Source organism: Sminthopsis crassicaudata, chromosome 3, assembly GCF_048593235.1.
Source record: "Sminthopsis crassicaudata isolate SCR6 chromosome 3, ASM4859323v1, whole genome shotgun sequence".
Lineage (NCBI taxonomy): Eukaryota > Metazoa > Chordata > Mammalia > Dasyuromorphia > Dasyuridae > Sminthopsis > Sminthopsis crassicaudata.
The window spans coordinates 627,411,850-627,433,989 of NC_133619.1; the positions used below are offsets into that span (position 1 = coordinate 627,411,850).

Here is a 22,140-nt window from a genome sequence, read left to right on the forward strand (position 1 = left end):
AATCGTATTAAATGGACGTAGCAATATGTTTGGTAAAACCAAAAAATTTAAGCGATTACATACAAGGGAAAGAACTTCTTTGTAATATGTATATAGATATACACACACAAATAATTAAAATTGAGAGGGTAACGTCAGTTAGAGAATAGTTGAACATATATAATCATGATGTAATACTATTGAAATATATAAAATTACATAAAGCATGCTTTCAGAAATATCTGGGAAGACTTAAATTTACTGATGCAAAGTGAAGCAAGCAGAACCAGAGCAAAATACACAATAACAGCAATATTGCATGATGATCATGAGGGACTTAGCTTGTTTCAGCATTAAAATGATTCAAGATACTTCTGTAGTATTTATGATGAAAAATGCTATACACCCCCAGAGAAAGAACTGATTGTGTCTGAGTCCATTTCTTTTTTTTTTTTTAATTTTATAATTATAATTTTTGATAGTACATATGCATGGGCGATTGGATTCAGAAGGTAAAGGTAACCTGGGTAGAAAGACAATAGTGCAAACAGTTTACACTCAATTCCCAGTGTTCCTTCTCTGGGTGTATCTGATTCTGTCCATCATTGGATATCATGATTTTCTATCTCTGTATGCTTCCCCATGAATAGGGGATCATTGTTTCCTCTTGGAAGGCATAGTCTTCATGTCAGCCGGTTGTGGCAACTGAGAAATAATGTCTAGGAAAACAAGCTGCACGACATAAGTGCTGTCAGGCTTTCTGCCTTCAGAACCTGCTGTTTGCAAGCAATATCAGGGTTGGCCCACATGCATCAAGGCACAAGGCTATCTCCGAAAGAGCACGGAGAGTTCCAAAGACCCAGTTTTTGTCTCTCTTGGCTGAAGTCACCAGACTGCAGTGGTTCCTCTCCCCCAAGAAAACAAAAGCAAGCTACCCAGTCTAAAATTGACTAAATTCTAAATTTTCTAAATTTAAACTCTAATTTCTAAATTTTGACTCAGTAGAAACCTGGGTTTAGATCGTGCTTCCTAATATTTATTAGTTCTATTGGCAAATCAATTTGCCTCTCTGATCTCAGTTTCCTCATGTGTAAGAAAGAAGTTGAACTAAAAGATTTTCCTATTCCCTTCTGGTGCTAAACTGATGGTTCTAATTTATATGTATGTATGTATCATGTTTATAACTGAAGGACAGGTAGGTGGTGCAGTGTATAGATTAGTGGACCTGGAGTCAGCAAGATTTATTTTCCTGAATTCAGATATTCCCTAGCTGTGTGATTCTGGACACATCCCTTCAACCTGTCTGCCTCAGTTTCCTAACATGTAAAATTGCTGGAGAAGGAAAGGCCAAACTATGTGGGTAATTTTTCCAAAAACACCCCAGATGCGGTAACAAAGAGTCAGACATTACAGACTGCACAAGAAGAATACATGTGCCGCTATAGGTACACATTGTTATCTTCCTTTAGAATAATTCCTACTTGTAAGATTGCTGTTCCTAGCACCTAGCACAGTATCTCCAACATAGTAAGTGTTTAATTAATGCACATTGATTGATCAAATCTGTGGAATCTTTTTCCAGCTTTAAATGGAATATTCTAGTGTTTCTAAACCACATTGGACCCTTCAAAGATAATAAGTAACTTTGGAGAGCTATGGCTGGGAGGTTTGGAACAACCTTTCTATTCATTGTCTCCTTTCAACCTCCCAACAACATAGACCTTACAGTTATTAACATTGTCATTTTATAGACAAGAAGCAGTCTTAAAGAGATTGAGGCCCTTGTTCATGGTCGTGTAGACAGGTAGTAGCAGAAGCAGTTTTTTTTAAGTCTTTATTTCATGCCCTGTGCTCAAACACCTGTGGCTGTGCAAATATGGATATCATTGAAAGCACTGGCTCGATGTCAGTGAGAATTATGAGGATGGAGCTCATGGAAACCCACAGAGGGTAGGTACTCTTCTTTCATGGGAAAACTGGCCGCCTGTAACCAAAACTAGCCCCCTCCTCATTTTTTCCTCCCTGCTTTTGGCAGCCTTAGGCTTTCTTGCCAGCCCCTCAACTTTCATCAGCCTCAGTTTCTCTCCCTATTTTCCATGTATCATATCAAATTTACTCATTTAATTAATAGTAACTTTTCTGAGTCTGGGATAAGAGTAAAATATTTTGATTGCCCATTTCACTCAGACTGCATATCATAAATGTAAATATATCACATTTTCATTCTATTTATTTTGGTTTTGTTTGTGTTTGTTTTTTTTTTCTTTTTTGTTTGTTTTTTTGTTTATTTATTTATTTATCTATTTATTCACTTATTTCTTTATTCATTCATTCATTCATTCGTTTGTTTGTTTATTTATTTCCTTGATTTACAGCCCCAGTGGCAGCCACTGGGCAAGCATCGGCAGAGAACATGATTGTGTGCGCGCAGAGACCCTCCCCACTGTCCGGCTTGTCAGATGTCCACCATGTCCAGCAAGTTGGAGAGGTGCCGCTCCCAGACGAGCTCCTCCTGTCGAGTGCGCTCAATCAGGCTTTCTAAGTGTCTCAGCTTGTGGGTCAGAGAGCCGCCCCATGGCCGGGGGCCGGCCCTCCGCCCCTCGGCGGCCTTCTGGTCCCGGGGGCTGCTGGGCGCTGACCCTCGGAGGACGGGCCCCGCAGAGCCTGAGGCGTCGATAGGAGAGCTTGAGGAAGGTAGACGGGGAGGGGGCTGGAGTCCGGGCCCTGCTCGGCGTCTCCCGACAGCCAGTGACGCAGCTGCTGTTCGAACCTCCTGCTCTCCTCCTTCTCCAGCTGCAGGCTGGCGGCCAGGCGCCCCGGGAGCAGCTCCTCGGCCGAGGCGGGGCGGGCCAGCTCCTGGGCGTCGGGCACGCGGCCGGTTTGGCCGCTGTCGGGGGCCCTGGTCCCGCCGTAGGGAACGTGGAGCCACGACGGGGAGAGGCTCTTGGCGGAGCGCCAAGGCTTTAGGCCCAAAGGTCGGCGGGCGGGCCGCTGCACCACCTCCTTGTGGGTCTGCAGCCGGGCGTGTGCCCAGGCCCCGGGGACCTGGTAGCTTTGTAAGTGGCTCTTGAAAAAGTAGACGCAGATGTGCCCATCTTGGCTCAGAGCCTCTGGCGTGACGGGCAGACTGGGAGGCTTCCAGTCCCGCAGCTTGTGATTAATGCACAGAGCGATGATGTCATCCCACGGAATCTCCTCCCCACGGGGCCCCGTGTCGCCCAAGGCCCCCAGGTCTTGGTTCGTCCACTTGGCGTACGTCCGACTCAGGAGGTTGTCCAGCTGAGACTGCAGGATGGGCTGCGTCTGGCCACAGCTCGGGATCTGCGAGACGTAGCGGGAGATGGCGTTGCACGCCAGAGGCCAAGGAGCGCCCGGGGCGGGGAGGTCCACGGGGGGCAGCTGCAAGGAGAGAACGACCTTCTTCAGCCAGGCCAGGTGGCCGGGCGCGTTCCAGCGCAGGGGAGGAAGCAGCTTGTTGCCGCCCGGCTCGGCGAACTCCGTGATGGGCCAGGACAGCTGGCAGAGCTGCTCGGAGGAGGCCACGTCCGCCAGGAAGTGCAGCACGCCGTTGAAGAGCTCGATGATGGCGCCGGGCTCCTGCCAGGCCAGGCCGGCCACACGCCGCTCCTTGCGGTCCTGGAAGAAGCGCTCGCTGAACTCGCGCCTGACGCCGTCCTCGATGTACTGGGGCAGGGTCTGGCAGCAGAGCTCCGGGGAGCTGGGGCAGCGAGACACCAGCCACTGGACGGCCTGCGACACCCTGTTGGTGCCTTGGACATCGTTGACGGCAGCTGGGATCTCCAAGACCGTGTAATCCGAGAGAAGCTGCGAGGAAAGCAAGTCCCGAAGCCTCAGACCCTCCTCCACGTCCCTCACGCTGGCCCCCTCGCGGCCGGGCACCAGAACCACCAGGGGCACCGGGGGCTGCAAGGGCTTGGCCTGCAGCAGCTGTTGGAGCCGCAGCAGGGCCGAGAGCCAGGACGCGTCCTCCTCGGCCGCCACCACACTCTTGCCGCGGGGGGGCAGCACGAAGAGAAGGCCGCTGGTGCCCAGAAGGGCCTTCTGCGTCTCCGTGGCATCCAGGGCCCAGTCGCTCAACAGGCCGTGGGCCACCTTAATGCACACGTTGACCCGGACCGCTCGAGCCCCTTTGGGGCTCCAGGCCTTCAGCAGGGTCAGCGTCTGGATCCCCTGGGAAGCGTGACGGGCCCCCTTTTGGAAATCTTCCCCACCCATGAACTTGACCTTCAGCCAAGTCTCTAGCATCCTGCTGGGATAGCCAGAGGCGGGCTCTTCACTGTCGGCCTCTTCACCGTCCGGCAGCGCCAACACCAGCTTCCAGAACACCTGTTCCCGCTGCCCAGGGTAATGCTCGGCGACGAGGGCCGGCAGGTCCAGAGGGCTCCACACCGCTTCACTGAGCAATTGCTGGTAGAAAGAGTGAACCTTCATTGGATGGATCGTCTTGTTTCTCGTCCACTGTAACCTGGTGCAGGAGAGCCCCAGTTTTCCCGGGTGCCCCAGATCCGGGACTCCTTTGGCCAGGCGCTCTTTAGCAAGGGGACACTGGGCACGGGGGCCCAAGGCCTGCAATCCGTTGCTGAGGTCCACACGGCAGGGGGCCGCGGGGAATGGTCTCCTCTGTCTCTGGAGTTTTTTCCGCGCTGCCAGGGCTTTCCTCCACCTCTGCCAGTATTGACAGAGGCCCTGAAGTTCCTGCAGGGTCTCTCGGGCACTCTGGAAAATCTCCTCTGGCAAGAAGAGATCCATGAGGCGATCGCAGACGTCTTCAGAGCAGCGGGCCACACAGGCCCTCCTCTCGGTCTCCAGGGCGCTCTCCAGCTCCTGGGCCCGTCTTTGTTCTTCAGCTCTCTTCTGTTCTTCTTGAATTCTTGCTCTTTCTTCCTTCAGTTCCTCAGCGGCGGTCTGCCTCAGCATGTCCCCGGTGGTGGTGGCCAGGAGCTCCTCCGTGAGCACTTGGGAAAGCCTCCAGGCCGCAGCGGCGTAGGCAGCTCCGGCCTGGCCGACTTCTTCATAGTAGCCTCTGAGGACGTCCCGGGCAAGGTCTTCCACGACCCCCACGAGGTCCGAGTCGGTGTAGCTCGGCCGAGGCCGGGGAGCAGGCAGCTCGGGCCGCCCCACGGGCTGGAAGCCAGATGACGAGGCAGCCCCTGGCAGGACAGGGCCGGGAGCCCCGAGGGCTGGCGGCAGCCCGGCGCTCTGGGTCAGCAGCGGCTGAGGCAGGGGCGGGCAGGGCTGCGGCGGAACACACAGCGCCAGCGCTTCGGTCCCAGGGCTGCCTTCTTCCAGCTTGCCGCCTCCCCCCCTCTCCACAGCGGGTTTCTGTCCACGCGGAGCAGACTCGGGGGCCGCGCTCTCGCCCACGTATTCGTTGTGGGTGTTGAAGCTACACGCCGGGATGTGACGAGGGACGGGGGGTAACGGCCCCCCATTCACCACTTCTCCAACGGAGACGGTGAGCTTCTCGGTGATCAAAGGGCACTTCTTTGCCTTGGCTGAGCCCCCGGCTTCCAAGAAGGCGGACCGCTTCAGCTCCACGCAGCCATCAGACACCGCGAGGCCACAGGAAGTCAAGAAGTCGCTGGCTTCCTGGGCATCTCGAAACAGTAACATGGGCACCAGGTGATCCACCGGAAAGCGTGTGGATCTCCGAGCGCTCCCCGTGTAGGCCACGAGGAGAGCCCGCAATGCCTCTTTCCGGATCTGATGGAAGTAGCAGTGCAGGAGGCAGGCGTTGAGGTAGGAGGCAGAGCGCACCAGCTTGAAGAACCGGACAAAGTTGTTGCTGTTCACAACCGCCAAAGCCTGCACTGCAAATTTCACCTCGGGGGAGTTTCGCACCTCGGGCCGGAACTGCTGCACCTCTCTCAGAATGTCGCCCTGGTGGAGATGGAGCAGAACTTGGTAGCCTCGGAATTCCGCTTCCCGCGCACAGAGGACGCCCTCATCGGCCAAGTCCTGGTACATCTCCTTAAGGCTCTGCAGGCACTTGGTCATGTTCTCCTGGTTAATCTTGGCGTCGAAGGAGCCCACGGGCTCCTCACACATCGAGTGCGCACAGTGGATGTGGAAGCGGGTGCACTTCTCCATCAGCGACACGGTGAGCGGGTCACCGAGGTGCTGCTGGGTGATGTCCTTCCTGATGGCGCGGGTCCTGTTCCACACAAAGTCGTACCAGTCGCGCGAGCTCCCTTCCCTCCGGTCCAGGACCTGAGTGACCAGGTAGTCCATGGTCATGCCCAGCACCCCGGAAGGACGCAGCTCCTGAGGCAGAGGCTCCTCCTGGTCAGCGGAGGAGCGGCTGTATTCCTTGATTGCCGCCGCGTGGTCCACCTGATCTGTGCCAGGGATCACTTCGAAAGAGCTCAGCTGCTTCCTGCTCTCTCTCATGTAGCGCTCTTTCTCAGGACACATGTCCCGGCACGTGCCCCAAAAGCCTTTGGCTTGGTCCAGAGCCGTTCTCTTCCCGCGAGCTTGCCTCAGGATCTTATCCCTCCGGTCCAGGAGGCGGTACTTGTCCTCCGACGTCTCGGCCACCGCGCCCATCAAGGTGCTCAGGCTGCTCACTGACAGTCCCGGCAGGTCTGAGCTCGGGATCTCAGGCCCACAATCCAAGGGCTCCCCCTCAGACTGCAGAGACTCGGGCTGCCTCGATTTCTTCACTGGACAACTCTTCCCGAGAAGGCTGCTGCTCTGGCCAGTTGCAGGTCTCCAGAGGGCTTTGGGCAGCGGGGAGCGCTGGAAACCAGAGTCTTCCCAGCTCTGACTCGCTATTTTCTCCTTTGGGAAAAAGGTCTTCTTCCTGGGACTTCTGTTGTTCTCGCGCCAAAAGAGGAGGACTCTGTGCAAGCCTTTCCCTTTCCCTTTCTTCCGAGCCCGGGCTCCAGAGGCGTGGTCCCAGAAGGGCACAGAGCCGAGCTTGCCTCGGCGCCGGGGATGGATGCGCCGCACCTTCCTCAATCGGCCAAAGTGCTCCTGCAGGATGGCTCTGTCCTTGAGGTAGTTGGGGATCTTCTTGCACTGAATGGCGGGGAGCTCGCTGGGGGACAGGCTGCTCGAGCTCTCCACGCTCTCCTTCTTCCCTCCGCGGCGGGAAGGGGTAGCCCTGCAGGCGGACACTTCCTGGCTCCTTTTGCCACCCATCTCCTCTTCCTTCAGCCGGGGGGCGAACAACGTGGACCAGGTGGCTCCCGCTCCAGCGCTTTGCTCCGTCTCACTGGATTCTACACTGCCCACTTCCTTTTTCATTCCTGTGCTTCTCAGGTGGCCGCCTCCTTTGTTACTCCTCAGCGTGTCCTGCAGCGTCCCCCCGAACGAGCCGCCAGCCCGTGGGCGAGCCAGGCGAGGAGGGCGCTTCTTTCGAGGATGATCTCCCTGGGACAAGAGCTGCATGTCCTCCACACAGTCGTAATCTCGTCTCCTGGGTGAGCCGTCGTGCTCTTTCTTCCTTTTCGGCCCCTTCACGTGGCCAGAGAGCGACCCTCCGTGGCCAGCAGCATCTCCCCTTCCTAGCTTGCCCTCTGCTTTGCTCCTAGGAAAGGGCTCCCCTCCAGAGCCCGAGGAGGCGAAGCTCGTGAAGCCGCTCCCTGAACTCCCAAATGCTGGTTTAGGGCCCCTCTTTTCCTCCTCCACATTCTGACTTGGAGAGGCAAAAGTGGAGGAGGGAGGCTTGCTAGATGCGTTGGAGAAAGGAAGACTCGGGCTGCTGCCTGAGCTGCTTGAGCCCTGGGAAAACGTGAAGGAACCCAGCGCCTCAGGCCCCCCACTAACTGGGAGGGAGAAGGGGAAAGAGGCCGGACTGATGTCGCTCTCCATCTTCTCCGGCTCCGATTGGGCCCCAAAGATTGGTCTGAAGACTGAGCCTTCAGGAGCCTTAAAGCTGAACTCGGATGCCCCCAAACTACAGCCGGATGCCTTCCGGCTACGGTGTCCAAAGCCCGGGGTGCTGGGGAAAGTTCCGTTGTTGGTGGGCATCTTGAAACTAAATCCCGATGCACTGGGGGTTGCAGAAGGCGCCTCGAAAACAGGAGCCTGGGGGGCTCCGGAGGTGCCCGGGAATCCGAGCTTAGAACCTGAGGAAGATTGGGTCCCCCAAGAAGTCTGGGCCAATCCCGTGCTCTGCCCCGAGCCCACGGCGCTCGGGCTGGTGCCTGAGCTGCTTGAGCCCTGGGATAACGTGAAGCAGCCCAGCGCCTCAGGCCCCCCACTAACTGGGAGGGAGAAAGTGAAAGAGGCCGGACTGATGTCCCTCTCCATCTTCTCCGGCTCCGATTGGGCCCCAAAGATTGGTCTGAAGGTTGTGCTTTCAGGAGCCTTAAAGCTGAACTCGGATGCCCCCAAACTACAGCCGGATGCCTTCCGGCTACGGTGTCCAAAGCCCGGGGTGCTGGGGAAAGTTCCGTTGTTGGTGGGCATCTTGAAACTAAATCCCGATGCACGGGGGGTTCCAGAAGGCGCTGCGAAGACAGGAGCCTGGAGGGCTCCGGAGTTGGCCGGGAATCTCAGCGTAGATCCTGAGGAAGACTGGGTCCCCCAAGAAGTCTGGGCCAATCCCGTGCTCTGCCCCGAGCCCACGGCGCTCGGGCTGGTGCCTGAGCTGCTTGAGCCCTGGGAAAACGTGAAGGAGCCCAGCGTCTCAGGCCCCCCTCTAACTGGGAGGGAGAAAGTGAAAGAGGCCGCACTGATGCGGCTCTGCGTCTTCTCCGGCTCCGATTGGGCCCCAAAGATTGGTCTGAAGACTGAGCTTTCAGGAGCCTTAAAGCTGAAGTCGGATGCCCCCAAACTACAACCCGATGCCTCCCGGCTACGGTGCCCAAAGCCCGGTTTGCTGGGGAAAGCTCCGAGGTTGGTGGGCATCTTGAAACTAAATCCAGACGCACTGGGGGTTCCAGAAGGCGCCGTGCATTCAGGAGCCTGGGGGGCTCGGCAGGTGGCCGGGAATCCGACCGTGGATCCTGAGGAACACTGGGTCCCCCAAGAAGTCTTGGCCAATCCCGTACTCTGCCCCGAGCCCACGGCGCTCTGGCCAAAAAGCCAGGACTGACCGAATCGAAATGGTGGCTGAACCTGGAACGTTCCCAGGGAGCCACTGGTAGAAGAGGAGAGCAAAGAAATCACTTCCTCCTCTAAGTTTGTCTTCATCGCGGCCATCCCAGCAGCTCCTGGAAGCACGCACAGAAGGACAGGCAGACAAAGGTAGACGCCGAAAGGAATCAGACTTACCTGGCTTTCCCGGAAGTCAATCCTACCTGTGAATCTCCACAAGCCGGCTTTTCCTTTAGTCCTTGTGAATCTGCTCTTCTCCAAGTGTCCCCAGTCAGCACCAAAGTGGAATCTCAGATGCTCTTCTTCCTGAATGCTGGCTCCTTAAATCCTCCCAGAGAAGGGGCTTGTGGGAGGGAACTCCTTCTAGACCAATGAGCAAGCCCTTTGAAAGGTGTTAACTCCTTTCAGCATCCTGAAAGTGTCAAGTGCTTTTAAAGGTGCGAACGAAAGGTCTGAATTCTGCCCTACAGAATTGTTAGGTACCTACTTAGCACCCAGGAAGGAACCTAGCTAGCATTCCCCCCTTTCTTTTGATTTAGCACATAGGGTGGTCATGACCTTGAAACAGGTAGACATTGCCCAAAAAGTTATCAAACTGTTCATACCCTTTGATCCAGCAGTGCTACTACTACTGGGCTTATATCCCAAGGAACTACTAAAGAAGGGAAAGGGACCTGTATGGGCCAAAGGGTTTGTGGCAGCCCTTTTTGTAGTGGATTGAAAGTGGAAAATGAATGGATGCCCATCAATTGGAGAATGCTTGGGTAAATGATGGTATATGAATGTTATGGAATGTTATTGTTCTGTAAGAAGTGACCAGCAGGATGAATAAAGAGAGGCTTGGAGAGACTTACATCACCTGATGCTGAGTGACTTGAGCAGAACTAGGAGATCATTATACACTTCAACAATAATACTGTATGAGGATGTATTGTGATGGAAGTGGATATCTTCAACATAGAGAAGATCTAATCCAGTTCCAGTAGATCAATGATGAACACAATCAGCTACACCCTGAGAAGGAACACTGGGAATTGAGTATAAACTCCTTGCATTTTTTGTTTTTCTCCCCAGGTTATTTTTGCCTTCCGTATCCAATTCTTCCTTTGCAACAACAACGACAACAACAACAAGATTCGGTTCTGAACATATATATTGTATCTAGGATATACGATAACATACTGAATATGTATGGGAATGCCTGCCATCCAGGGGAAGGAGTGGAGGGAAAGAGGGGAAAATTCGGAACAGAAGAGTGTACAAAGGGTAATATTGTAAAAAATTACCTATGCATATGTATTGTCAAAAACATTATAATTGTAAAATTAATCAAAAAAATAATCAAAAAAAAAAAGAAAGAAATATATGTACCATATATATGTACCAAAAAGTTTGTGGCAGCCCTTTTTCTAGTGGATAGAAACTGGAAAATGAATGAATGCCCATCAATTGGAGAGTGGTTGGGTAAATTATGGTATATGAACCTTAAGGAATATTATTGTTCTGTAAGAAATGACCAGCAGGATGAATACAGAGAGGCTTGGAGAGACTTACATCAACTGATGCTGAGTGAAACGAGCAGAACCAGGAGATCATTAGACACTTCAACAACAATACTATGTGAGGATGTATTTTGATGGAAGTGGCTATCTTCAACAAAGAGAAGATCTAACTCAGATCCAATTGATCAATGAGGGAGAGATTCAGCTACATTCAGGGAAGGAACACATGCAAATAGTTGTAAACTGTTTGCTTTTTTTTGTTTTTCTTCTCAGGTGATTTGTACCTTCTGAATCTAATTCTTCCTTTGCAACAACAACAACAACAACAACAACAACAACTACAACAAAATTCGGTACTGCACACATATATTGTATCTTGGATATACTAGAACATATTTAATATGTATGGGAATGCCTGCCATCTATGTGACGGGGTGGAGGGAAGGAGGGGAAAACTCAGAACAGAAGGGAGTAAAGGGATAATGTTGAAAAAATTACTTATGCATATCTACTTTCAAAAAAATGTTATAAGTATAAAATTAATTTAAAAAATTAAAAAAAAAGAAACAGGAATACATAAATCCATTACTATGGGAGATATTACACATAATTACATAAATTACACAAATACATAGCATCATAACACATGCTGGAAGTGATGTAACCAATAACATGATGAAATAGTCATAAATTGAGAATTTATACATGTCCATAAGTCTTAGAAATAGTCCAAAGGGAATCCATTCTCCATTAGTTCATGTGCCAATAATCCAATAATTCCTACAAGTTTTGAAACCCTACAATAGACTCATTAACAATTTTTTATCTCAAGGAATCAATGCTCTCTGCTGGTTTTCAAGTACTTTAACAGTTTTATCTTGTATTAAGGAATCTAATGATTCCTGCTGGTTTTAAAGTTCTTTAATAGTCTCTTTATCAGCCATGCTCTTTCAGTGTCAGATGTTTCTTAGATCTTCTCTTTCTTTTAAGTTTTTGCTCATTTTCTTTCTATCTCCAGGCGCTTGTTGCCATCCATCTGTTTCCTTCTCCACCTGTTTCCTCATGTCTGTTAAAATATAAGCAAACCCTCTCTCCCAGGTAGTTAACCTACCTAATTTCCCCTTCTTTTGACCACTTTCTAAATCTCTTCTCATCATCTGGCAATCACATTGGAGCTGTTGGCATTGGACACAGCCCCATTGGTTTAAAAGGCATGTATTCTCCCCAGGTGAATTTCTCTCCATTTCTGATATCTGATTGCTTTTTGGCTGACTGATCAGGTAATCCCTTTCTTCCGTATGATAACTTTTCATCTGATAGATTACAGCAGAGTCCAAGACTATTTGGGTGTAACTTCAGTTGCCATCTTGCCCCATGTATCTTTTCATTGTGTTCTTGGAGCTGGGCCTCACCTCTCATTTCTCTGGGTCAGTGTACATTCTGAGGCCCAGTGGAAGCCCTTGTGACAATTTGGACATGGGGTTTTAGGTCTTCTTTCACCCTGTCTTCTCACTCTATCTTCTTATCTACACTGAGCTCTTAGATGTCCAACTTTTCCACATTGAAAACATCAACGAGTTTCCCTAAAAATCCTTTGCCAGGAAGGACCCTGTCTTTCCATGTTCTTCATAGTCTGAGCATAATGAGAATTGCTGCCCACTGTAGCACAGCTTCTTATGATCTCCTCTAAAGAAGCATCTTTGTCTAGTCCCCATAGAATTCTTTTGCAAATCTCATTGGCATTTTCCATAGCCAAATGTCTAGTCATTATTTCTGTAGCTGCATTTTCTCCAATACTTCTTTTGAGAGCAGTTAGCAGACATCCCACAAAATCCGCAAAAGGTTTATTGGGACCTTGCTCTATTTTAGTGAAAGCCTCCCTTCGATCTTTCTGTCTGGGGAGAGAACCCCAAGCTTTTATTGCAGCCTTAGAAATTTGCTCATACACTCTTATGGGATAATCAATCTGTTCTGAATTTTCTCCATACTGACCTTCACCTGCTAGTTGGTCAAAAGTCAATTGTGTGTTAACTCCTATTTCCCTATTGCCTCTGACTTGAATCCTACATAATTCATGAAATTCTCAAAGCCACAACAAGTTTTGTCCAGGTTCTGAACATGTCCCTGCTATGGATTTCCAATCACTTGGGGTTAGGATTTCATAAGACAAATGAACTATTAACATCTTAACATAAGATGATGTGGCTCCATAAAGGGTGTAACCTTTTTTTTTCAAATCCTTCATTTTATCCAAATTAAAAGGAGTGTCACTTCTCTTTTTTTGATCTGAAGAGTCAATCTCTTCAATTCCAGGCTATGCATCTATAAAATCTCTTACATCCTGTTCTTCTTCTTAGCCTTAATCAATGCTTTTTCTAATCTTGTCAGGCTGCTTAACAGGCAATTCTGCTTGTGTTTCTGCCTCTTCCCCTCCTCCTCCTTCTTCCAACACTGAAGGGTTAATTGAGGGAGGAGATGGGAAATGCTCCTGTTGCTCAAAATTGTATTTAACTCCATTGTTATCTGATTCATCCTTCTCACCTTGTTTAGTTGACCCCTCCCCCTTTTGCTCCTTCTTCTTTTTCCTTTTTCTATAACTTATATAATTTCCTAAAACCAGTTGAATTCTGTTGTATGTTTGAAGTGTGTCTTTCTTTTTATTCATTTAATAATTATAATTTTTTTGACATATGAATAGGTAATTTATAACATTATTCATTGCACTTTTCCGAATTTTATCCTCCTTCCCTCCACCACCTTCCCTAGTTGGCAGGCATGCCCATACATATTAACTATGTTATAATGTATCCTAGATACCATATATGTATGCAGAATCGATTTTTGTTGTTGTTGTTGTTGTTGTTATTGTTGCAATGGAAGAAATGGATTCAGAAAGTAAAAATAAACTGGGAAGAAAAACAAAAAGTGCAAATGGTTTTCACTCATTTACCAGTGATCCTTCTCTTAGTGTAGCTGATTGTGTCAATCTTTGATCAATTGGATGTGAGTTAGATCTTTTCTTGGTGAAGATGTCCACTTCCATCAGAATACATCCTCTTCACACAGTATTGTTCTTGAAGTGTATAATGATCTCCTGGTTCTGATCATTTCACTCAGCATCAGTTGATGTAAGTCTCTCTAAGACTCTCTGTATTCATCCTGCTGATAATTTCTTTTTTTTCTTGTTTCTTTCTTTCTTTTTTTTTTTTAATAGGTGTTGAATTTAGTTTTTATTTTTTTTACTCTTTTAAAATTAATTTTATAATTATAATTTTTGACAGTATATAAGGATGAGTAATTATTTTTTATAGCATTATCATTTGTATTCATTTTTCCAAATTTTCTCCTCCCTTCCTCTACTTCCTCCCCTAGATGACAGGCAGCCCCATACAATATCACATGTGTTAGAGTATGACCTAGATACAATATATGTGTATAAAACCAATTTTCTTGTTGTACATTAAGAATTGGATTCCGAAGGTATAAGTAACCTGGTTAGAAAGGCAGTAGTGCTAACAGTTTACATTCAATTCCCAGTGATCTTTCTCTGGGTGTTGTTGTTTCTGCTTGTCATTGATCAATTGGAAGTGAGTTGGATCTTCTGTATGTTGAAGATATCCACTTCCATCAGAATATATCTTCATACAGTATTGTTGTTGAAGTGTATAGTGATCTTCTGGTTCTGCTCATTTCACTCAGCATCAGTTGATGTAAGTCTCTCCAAACCTCTTTGTATTCATCCTGCTGGTCATTTCGTACAGAACAATAATATTCCAAAACATTCATATGCCATCATTGACCCATCCATTCTACAATTCATTTTCTAGTTTGTAGGCACTACAAAAACGGCTGCCATAAATGTTTTGGCACATACTGGTCCCTTTCCCTTCTTTAGTATTTTCTTTGCGATATAAGTCCTGTAGTAGCACTGTGGGATCAAAGGGCATGCACAGTTTGATAACATTTTCGGCATAATTCCAGATTGCTCTCCAGAATGGTTGGATTCTTTCACAACTCCACAAACAATGCATCAGTGTCCCTGTTTTAGCACATCGCCTCCAACATTCATCATTATTTGTTCCTGTCATCTTAGCCAATCTGACAGGTGTGTAGTGGTATCTTAGAGTTGTCTTCATTTACATTTCTTAGATCGAATCCAGTTCCAAATGATCACTGATGGACAGAATCAGCTGCACCCAGAGCAGGGACACTGGGAAATGAGTGTAAATTGTTTACATTTTTTGTTTTTCTTCCCAGGTTTTTTTTGCCTTCCAAATCCAATTATTCCTTTACAACAAGAACAACAACAAAAAAATCCAGTTCTCCACATATATATTGTATCTAGGATATATTATAACATACTTAATATGTATTGTAATGCCTGTCTTCTAGGGGAGGGAGTGGAGGGAAAGAGGGGAAATTTTGGAACAGAAGAGTGTACAAAGGGTAATGTTGTAAAAAATTACCTATGCATATGTATTGTCAAAAATATTATAATTATAAAATTAATTTAAAAAAATTTTAAAAATTGCATTTCTCTGATCAATAGTGATTTGGAACACTCTTTCATATGAGTGGAAATAGTTTCAATTTCATCATCTGAAAATTGTCTGGTCATATCCTTTGACCACTTTTCAATTGGAGAATGGCTTGGTTTCTTTTAAATTAGAGTCAATTCTCTGTATATTTTGGAGATGACTCCCTTATCAGAACCTATAATTGTAAAAAAAAAAAAATGTTTTCCCAATTTGTTACTTCCCTTCTAATCTTGTTTGCATTAGTTTTGTTTGTACAAAAGCTTTTTAATTTGATGTAATCAAAATTTTCTATTTTGTGATCAATAATGATCTCTAGTTCTCCTTTGGTCACAAATTCCTTCCTCCTCCTTCCTTCCTCAGACACAAGTCTGAGAGGTAAGCTATCCTATGCTCCTCTAATTTATTTATGATCTTGTTCTTTATGCCTAAATCATGGACCCATGTTGATCTCATCTTAGTATGTGGTGTTAAATGTGGGTCCATGCCTAGTTTCTGCCTTACTAATTTCCAGTTTTCCCAGCAGTTTCTGTCAAAAAAAGATTTCTATTCCCCAAATTTTGGATCTTTGGGTTTATCAAACATTAGATTAATATTTTTATTCACTATCATGTCCTGTGAACCTAACCTATTCCACTGATCATCTAGTCTGTTTCTTAGCCAATACCAAATGATTTTAGTGACTGATGCTTTTTAATATAGTTTTAGAACACGTCCAGTTAGGTCACCTTTGTTTGATTATTTTTTTTAATTAATTCCCTTGAAATTTGTGACCTTTTGTTTTTGCATATGCACTTTGTTGTTGTTGTTGTTGTTGTTGTTGTTGTTATTGTTGTTTTACCTAGGTCTTTAAAATAGTTTTTTTGGAGTCTGTTATAGCGCTAAATAAATAGATTAGTTTAGGGAGTATTGTCACCTTTATTATATTTGCTCGGCCCATCCAAGAGCACTTAATATTTTTCCAGTTGTTTAAATCTGACTTTATTTTCGTGGCAAGTGTTTTGTAATTTTGCTCATATAATTCTTGACTTTCCTTTTGGAGATAGATTCCTAAAGATTTTATACTAGCAAATGTTATTTTGAATGGGAATTCTCTTTGTTGCTCTTGCTGTTGGATTGTGTTGTTAATGTATAAAAATGCCGAGGATTTATGTGGATTTATTTTGTATCCTGCAACTTTGCTAACGTTACAAATTATTTCTAATAGCTTTTTAGCAGAACCTTGGGGTTTTCTAAGTATACCATCATATCATCTGCAAAGAGTGATAGTTTGGCTTCCTCACTACCTACTCTACTTCCTTTAATCTCTTTCTGGGGTCTTATTGCCCAGCCTAGCATTTCTAATGCAATATTGAATAGTAAAGTGATAGTGGACACACTTGTTTCAGCCCTGATCTTAATGGGAATGGTTGCAGTGTTTCCCCAATACATATGATTATTGATGATTTTAAATAGATGCTACTGATTATTTTAAGGAAAAGTCCATTTATTCCAATATTCTCAAGTGTTTTCCATAGAAATGGATGTTGGATTTCATCAAATGCCTTTTCTGCATCTATTGAGATGATCATATGATTTTTGTTAATTTGGTTATTAATATGGCCTATTATACTGAACATTTTCCTGATATTGGACCAGCCCTGCATTCCTGGTATAAATCCTACTTGATCATGATGTATTATCCTGGGGAGAGTCTTTTTGCTAATAGCTCATTTAAGATTTTAGCATCAATATTCATTAGGTAGAATGGTCTATAGTTTTCTTTCTCCATTTTCAACCTGCCTGGTTTGGGTATCAGTACCATGTCTGTGTCATAACAGGAATTTGGCAGGACTCCTTCATTCCCTATTTTTTCAAATAGTTTATATAACCTTGGAGCTAATTGTTCTTTGAATGTTTGGTAGAATTCACCTGTAAATCCATCTGGCCCAGGGGATTTTTTCTTAGGGAGTTGATGAATAGCTTGTTGTATTTCTTTTTCTGAAATGGGACTATTTAAGCAATTTACTTCATCCTCTGTTGATCTTGGAAGCCTATATATTTTGGAAGTAGTCATCCAGTTCCCTTAGGTTATCGAATTTTTTGGCATAAAGTTGGGCAAAGTATCTCCTGATTATTGTTCTAATTTCCTCTTTATTAGTGGTGAATTCTCCCTTTTCATTTTTAAGACTAACCCTTTGATCTTCCTCTTTCCTTTTTTAATCAGATTTACTAAGGGCTTGTCTATTTTGTTGTTTTTTTCATACAATCAACTCTTAGTTTTATTGATTTGTGCTATCACTATTGGCATTATCCTGCTACTGGGTTCTGCCTAGTAGTGTTTTCTCATTCCTCCCCATGCCTCATGGTGTCTTTTCCCTTAGGATACTAAACTCCTCCATGGAATATTCCCACTTCATGGTGTATTCTCATTCTTCTGATTAACTGGGAACTCCACTAGGGAACTTGTATTTTCCCTTGTTGATTTTTAAAACCCCTTTCTTTGTGAGCAGTATGCTCTCCAGATACTATTTCATATTTGCCAGTTTTAGTATCTATTTAACTTCTTCATATTGTTCATAATCTCTTCCAATAAACACAATTATCATTTGACAAGGAGAAAACTCTTGTGGATTCATCGTACATGCCTTGCACCTTGTATTTTAAACGAGGAACTGGCACTGAACCCCAACATTTGGTGCCAAAACTCATCAATTGCTACACTTCCCAACCTCATCATTTTGTGTCAGACTTCAGTCTTATCTTATCGCTAGTACATTCAGATGATGATCATATGATGTGATCTTGAAGTCCTTTAATCTCTTGTTTTTTATCTTTTATTTATTTATTCATTCATTCATCTGTATATTTATGTATTTATGTATTTGTTTGTTTGTTTATCTATCTATTATTATAGCATTTTATCTACAAGATATCTGCATTGACAATTGCAAAACCTTTTATTCCAACATTTCCCCTCCTTTCCCTCTCCCCTCCCCCACATGACAGGTTGACCAATACATGTACAATATATTAAAGTATTATTCAAATATAATGTATCTATCCATGTCCAAACAATTGTTTCCTTCTATATCTTTTTTGACCTATGTTTAATTTGCTCTCTCTCTCTCTCTCTCTCTCTCTCTCTCTCTCTCTCTCTCTCTCTCTCTTTTTGTTCATTTGTTCATTCATACTTTCAACAAATATTTAAAGTGTCTACTTTGACTGGAATGAATGCAGATTAATACAGTATACTTAGCATAAAAAAAACTTTATTTCTGGGCATCAGTTTCTATTGGTTTGAGGAAGTATTAGAAACAGCCTCAACTATTGTATGACCCAGATCAGGTGTCCTGAAGAAAAATAGGAGTTACAAAGGAGTAAAAATATAGAGAAGCGTGTTTTTCAGGGAAAAAGAAAATCCTTAACAAATCAGTTGGAGGAGTTGATCAAAGAAAAATCATTTACAAAGATTTTATTTTTTTTTTAAATAAAGAAGACAAGATGCACTCAACAGTAACTAATAAATAGGAGAATTATTGCAGCAGTTGAGAAGAATGATCCTTATAGAGCCATCTAAGGATATATTGTTTGTTTGTGTCTCTTCCAGAAGATAGTACTGTGGAACCTATGCATTATAGCACAGAAGATGTAGATAAGCCAGAAGTATTCTAACTCTGGAAGATGCAAAAATGGTTCCTGAGTTATTAGGGAAATCATTGCATATCCTGTGAGTCCCTTCCAGAGGAGAGAACAGAAAAAAAGACAATGAATTACAATCAAAACAGAACCCCAGAAGGTTGATCACTAATTTAGAAGTAGTGCCAGATACTGAAGTTCCCAGACACTAAGATGGGCTCGAATAATGAGTCACATTAATGGAATATCCTTAAAATATACTCCATCAACTTTTCCAGAAGTTATAGGGCCTCCTTATAGCCTGTTGGATCAACAATTAACTCCTCTTTTTCAATCTCTTCAAAATCTTAATTCTTCTGCCTACTTTTGTAGGCTATACTACACTTCACTCCCAAGCATTTTATGTTCCAGACAAACTGGCCCGCTTTTACATAGAATTATTTTTCTTGTACAGAACTTTTTGATCTCTCACCTCCGTGCCTTTGCATAGGGTGTGCTCTCTACCTGGAATTCATTATCTCTTCTCCTTCAACTCTAGAATCCATAGCTTCCTTCAAGCCATATCTCAGATTCTACAGAAGATTTATCCTGATATTTTCCAGTTCTGTTCTCCTACATTAAATTACTTTGTCTATTTCCCCCCCTTCACATATCTGGCTACATGTACCACAGAAAATAAAATAACAGAATAAATTCCCTGAGAACAGGGGACTTTACATTAAAAATTGTGTATCTCCAGCATTTAGCATGACTTTCCAATTAATAAGCACTCACTAAATGTATGTGTATTGATTCCATGATTGAATGAGAAAAATCTCCAGGCAAAGATTATATGTAACATAACTCATTTTCAGGAGAGATAGTGGTATGGTCAATAGCATCATTAATCGCTAGCAAGACAATCCAAATCTCAAAATGGTAACCATCAAAACAATCTGGTACAGGATACAAAATAAAGCAGTGGACAAGTGAAATAAATAGAATAGGGCACACAATAAATCGTATTAAATGGACGTAGCAATATGTTTGGTAAAACCAAAAAATTTAAGCGATTACATACAAGGGAAAGAACTTCTTTGTAATATGTATATAGATATACACACACAAATAATTAAAATTGAGAGGGTAACGTCAGTTAGAGAATAGTTGAACATATATAATCATGATGTAATACTATTGAAATATATAAAATTACATAAAGCATGCTTTCAGAAATATCTGGGAAGACTTAAATTTACTGATGCAAAGTGAAGCAAGCAGAACTAGAGCAAAATACACAATAACAGCAATATTGCATGATGATCATGAGGGACTTAGCTTGTTTCAGCATTAAAATGATTCAAGATACTTCTGTAGTATTTATGATGAAAAATGCTATACACCCCCAGAGAAAGAACTGATTGTGTCTGAGTCCATTTCTTTTTTTTTTTTTAATTTTATAATTATAATTTTTGATAGTACATATGCATGGGCGATTGGATTCAGAAGGTAAAGGTAACCTGGGTAGAAAGACAATAGTGCAAACAGTTTACACTCAATTCCCAGTGTTCCTTCTCTGGGTGTATCTGATTCTGTCCATCATTGGATATCATGATTTTCTATCTCTGTATGCTTCCCCATGAATAGGGGATCATTGTTTCCTCTTGGAAGGCATAGTCTTCATGTCAGCCGGTTGTGGCAACTGAGAAATAATGTCTAGGAAAACAAGCTGCACGACATAAGTGCTGTCAGGCTTTCTGCCTTCAGAACCTGCTGTTTGCAAGCAATATCAGGGTTGGCCCACATGCATCAAGGCACAAGGCTATCTCCGAAAGAGCACGGAGAGTTCCAAAGACCCAGTTTTTGTCTCTCTTGGCTGAAGTCACCAGACTGCAGTGGTTCCTCTCCCCCCAAGAAAACAAAAGCAAGCTACCCAGTCTAAAATTGACTAAATTCTAAATTTTCTAAATTTAAACTCTAATTTCTAAATTTTGACTCAGTAGAAACCTGGGTTTAGATCGTGCTTCCTAATATTTATTAGTTCTATTGGCAAATCAATTTGCCTCTCTGATCTCAGTTTCCTCATGTGTAAGAAAGAAGTTGAACTAAAAGATTTTCCTATTCCCCTTCTGGTGCTAAACTGATGGTTCTAATTTATATGTATGTATGTATCATGTTTATAACTGAAGGACAGGTAGGTGGTGCAGTGTATAGATTAGTGGACCTGGAGTCAGCAAGATTTATTTTCCTGAATTCAGATATTCCCTAGCTGTGTGATTCTGGACACATCCCTTCAACCTGTCTGCCTCAGTTTCCTAACATGTAAAATTGCTGGAGAAGGAAAGGCCAAACTATGTGGGTAATTTTTCCAAAAACACCCCAGATGCGGTAACAAAGAGTCAGACATTACAGACTGCACAAGAAGAATACATGTGCCCGCTATAGGTACACATTGTTATCTTCCTTTAGAATAATTCCTACTTGTAAGATTGCTGTTGCTAGCACCTAGCACAGTATCTCCAACATAGTAAGTGTTTAATTAATGCACATTGATTGATCAAATCTGTGGAATCTTTTTCCCAGCTTTAAATGGAATATTCTAGTGTTTCTAAACCACATTGGACCCTTCAAAGATAATAAGTAACTTTGGAGAGCTATGGCTGGGAGGTTTGGAACAACCTTTCTATTCATTGTCTCCTTTCAACCTCCCAACAACATAGACCTTACAGTTATTAACATTGTCATTTTATAGACAAGAAAGCAGTCTTAAAGAGATTGAGGCCCTTGTTCATGGTCGTGTAGACAGGTAGTAGCAGAAGCAGTTTTTTTTAAGTCTTTATTTCATGCTCTGTGCTCAAACACCTGTGCTGTGCAAATATGGATATCATTGAAAGCACTGGCTCGATGTCAGTGAGAATTATGAGGATGGAGCTCATGGAAACCCACAGAGGGTAGGGTACTCTTCTTTCATGGGAAAACTGGCCGCCTGTAACCAAAACTAGCCCCCTCCTCATTTTTTCCTCCCTGCTTTTGGCAGCCTTAGGCTTTCTTGCCAGCCCTCAACTTTCATCAGCCTCAGTTTCTCTCCCTATTTTCCATGTATCATATCAAATTTACTCATTTAATTAATAGTAACGTTTCTGAGTCTGGGATAAGAGTAAAATATTTTGATTGCCCATTTCACTCAGACTGCATATCATAAATGTAAATATATCACATTTTCATTCTGTGTTTATTTTGGTTTTGTTGTGTTTGTTTTTTTTTTTTTCTTTTTTGTTTGTTTTTTTGTTTATTTATTTATTTATCTATTTACCCACTTATTTCTTTATTCATTCATTCATTCATTCGTTTGTTTGTTTATTTATTTTCCTTGATTTACAGCCCCAGTGGCAGCCACTGGGCAAGCATCGGCAGAGAACATGATTGTGTGCGCGCAGAGACCCTCCCCACTGTCCGGCTTG

General features: G+C 44.4%; 1 pseudogene; it reads right to left on the reverse strand.

Moving 5' to 3' along the window:
• Positions 1-2,434: 2,434 nt before the first annotated feature.
• LOC141562554 (germinal-center associated nuclear protein pseudogene) lies at positions 2,435-9,141 on the reverse strand (annotated as a pseudogene).
• Positions 9,142-22,140: the final 12,999 nt, after the last annotated feature.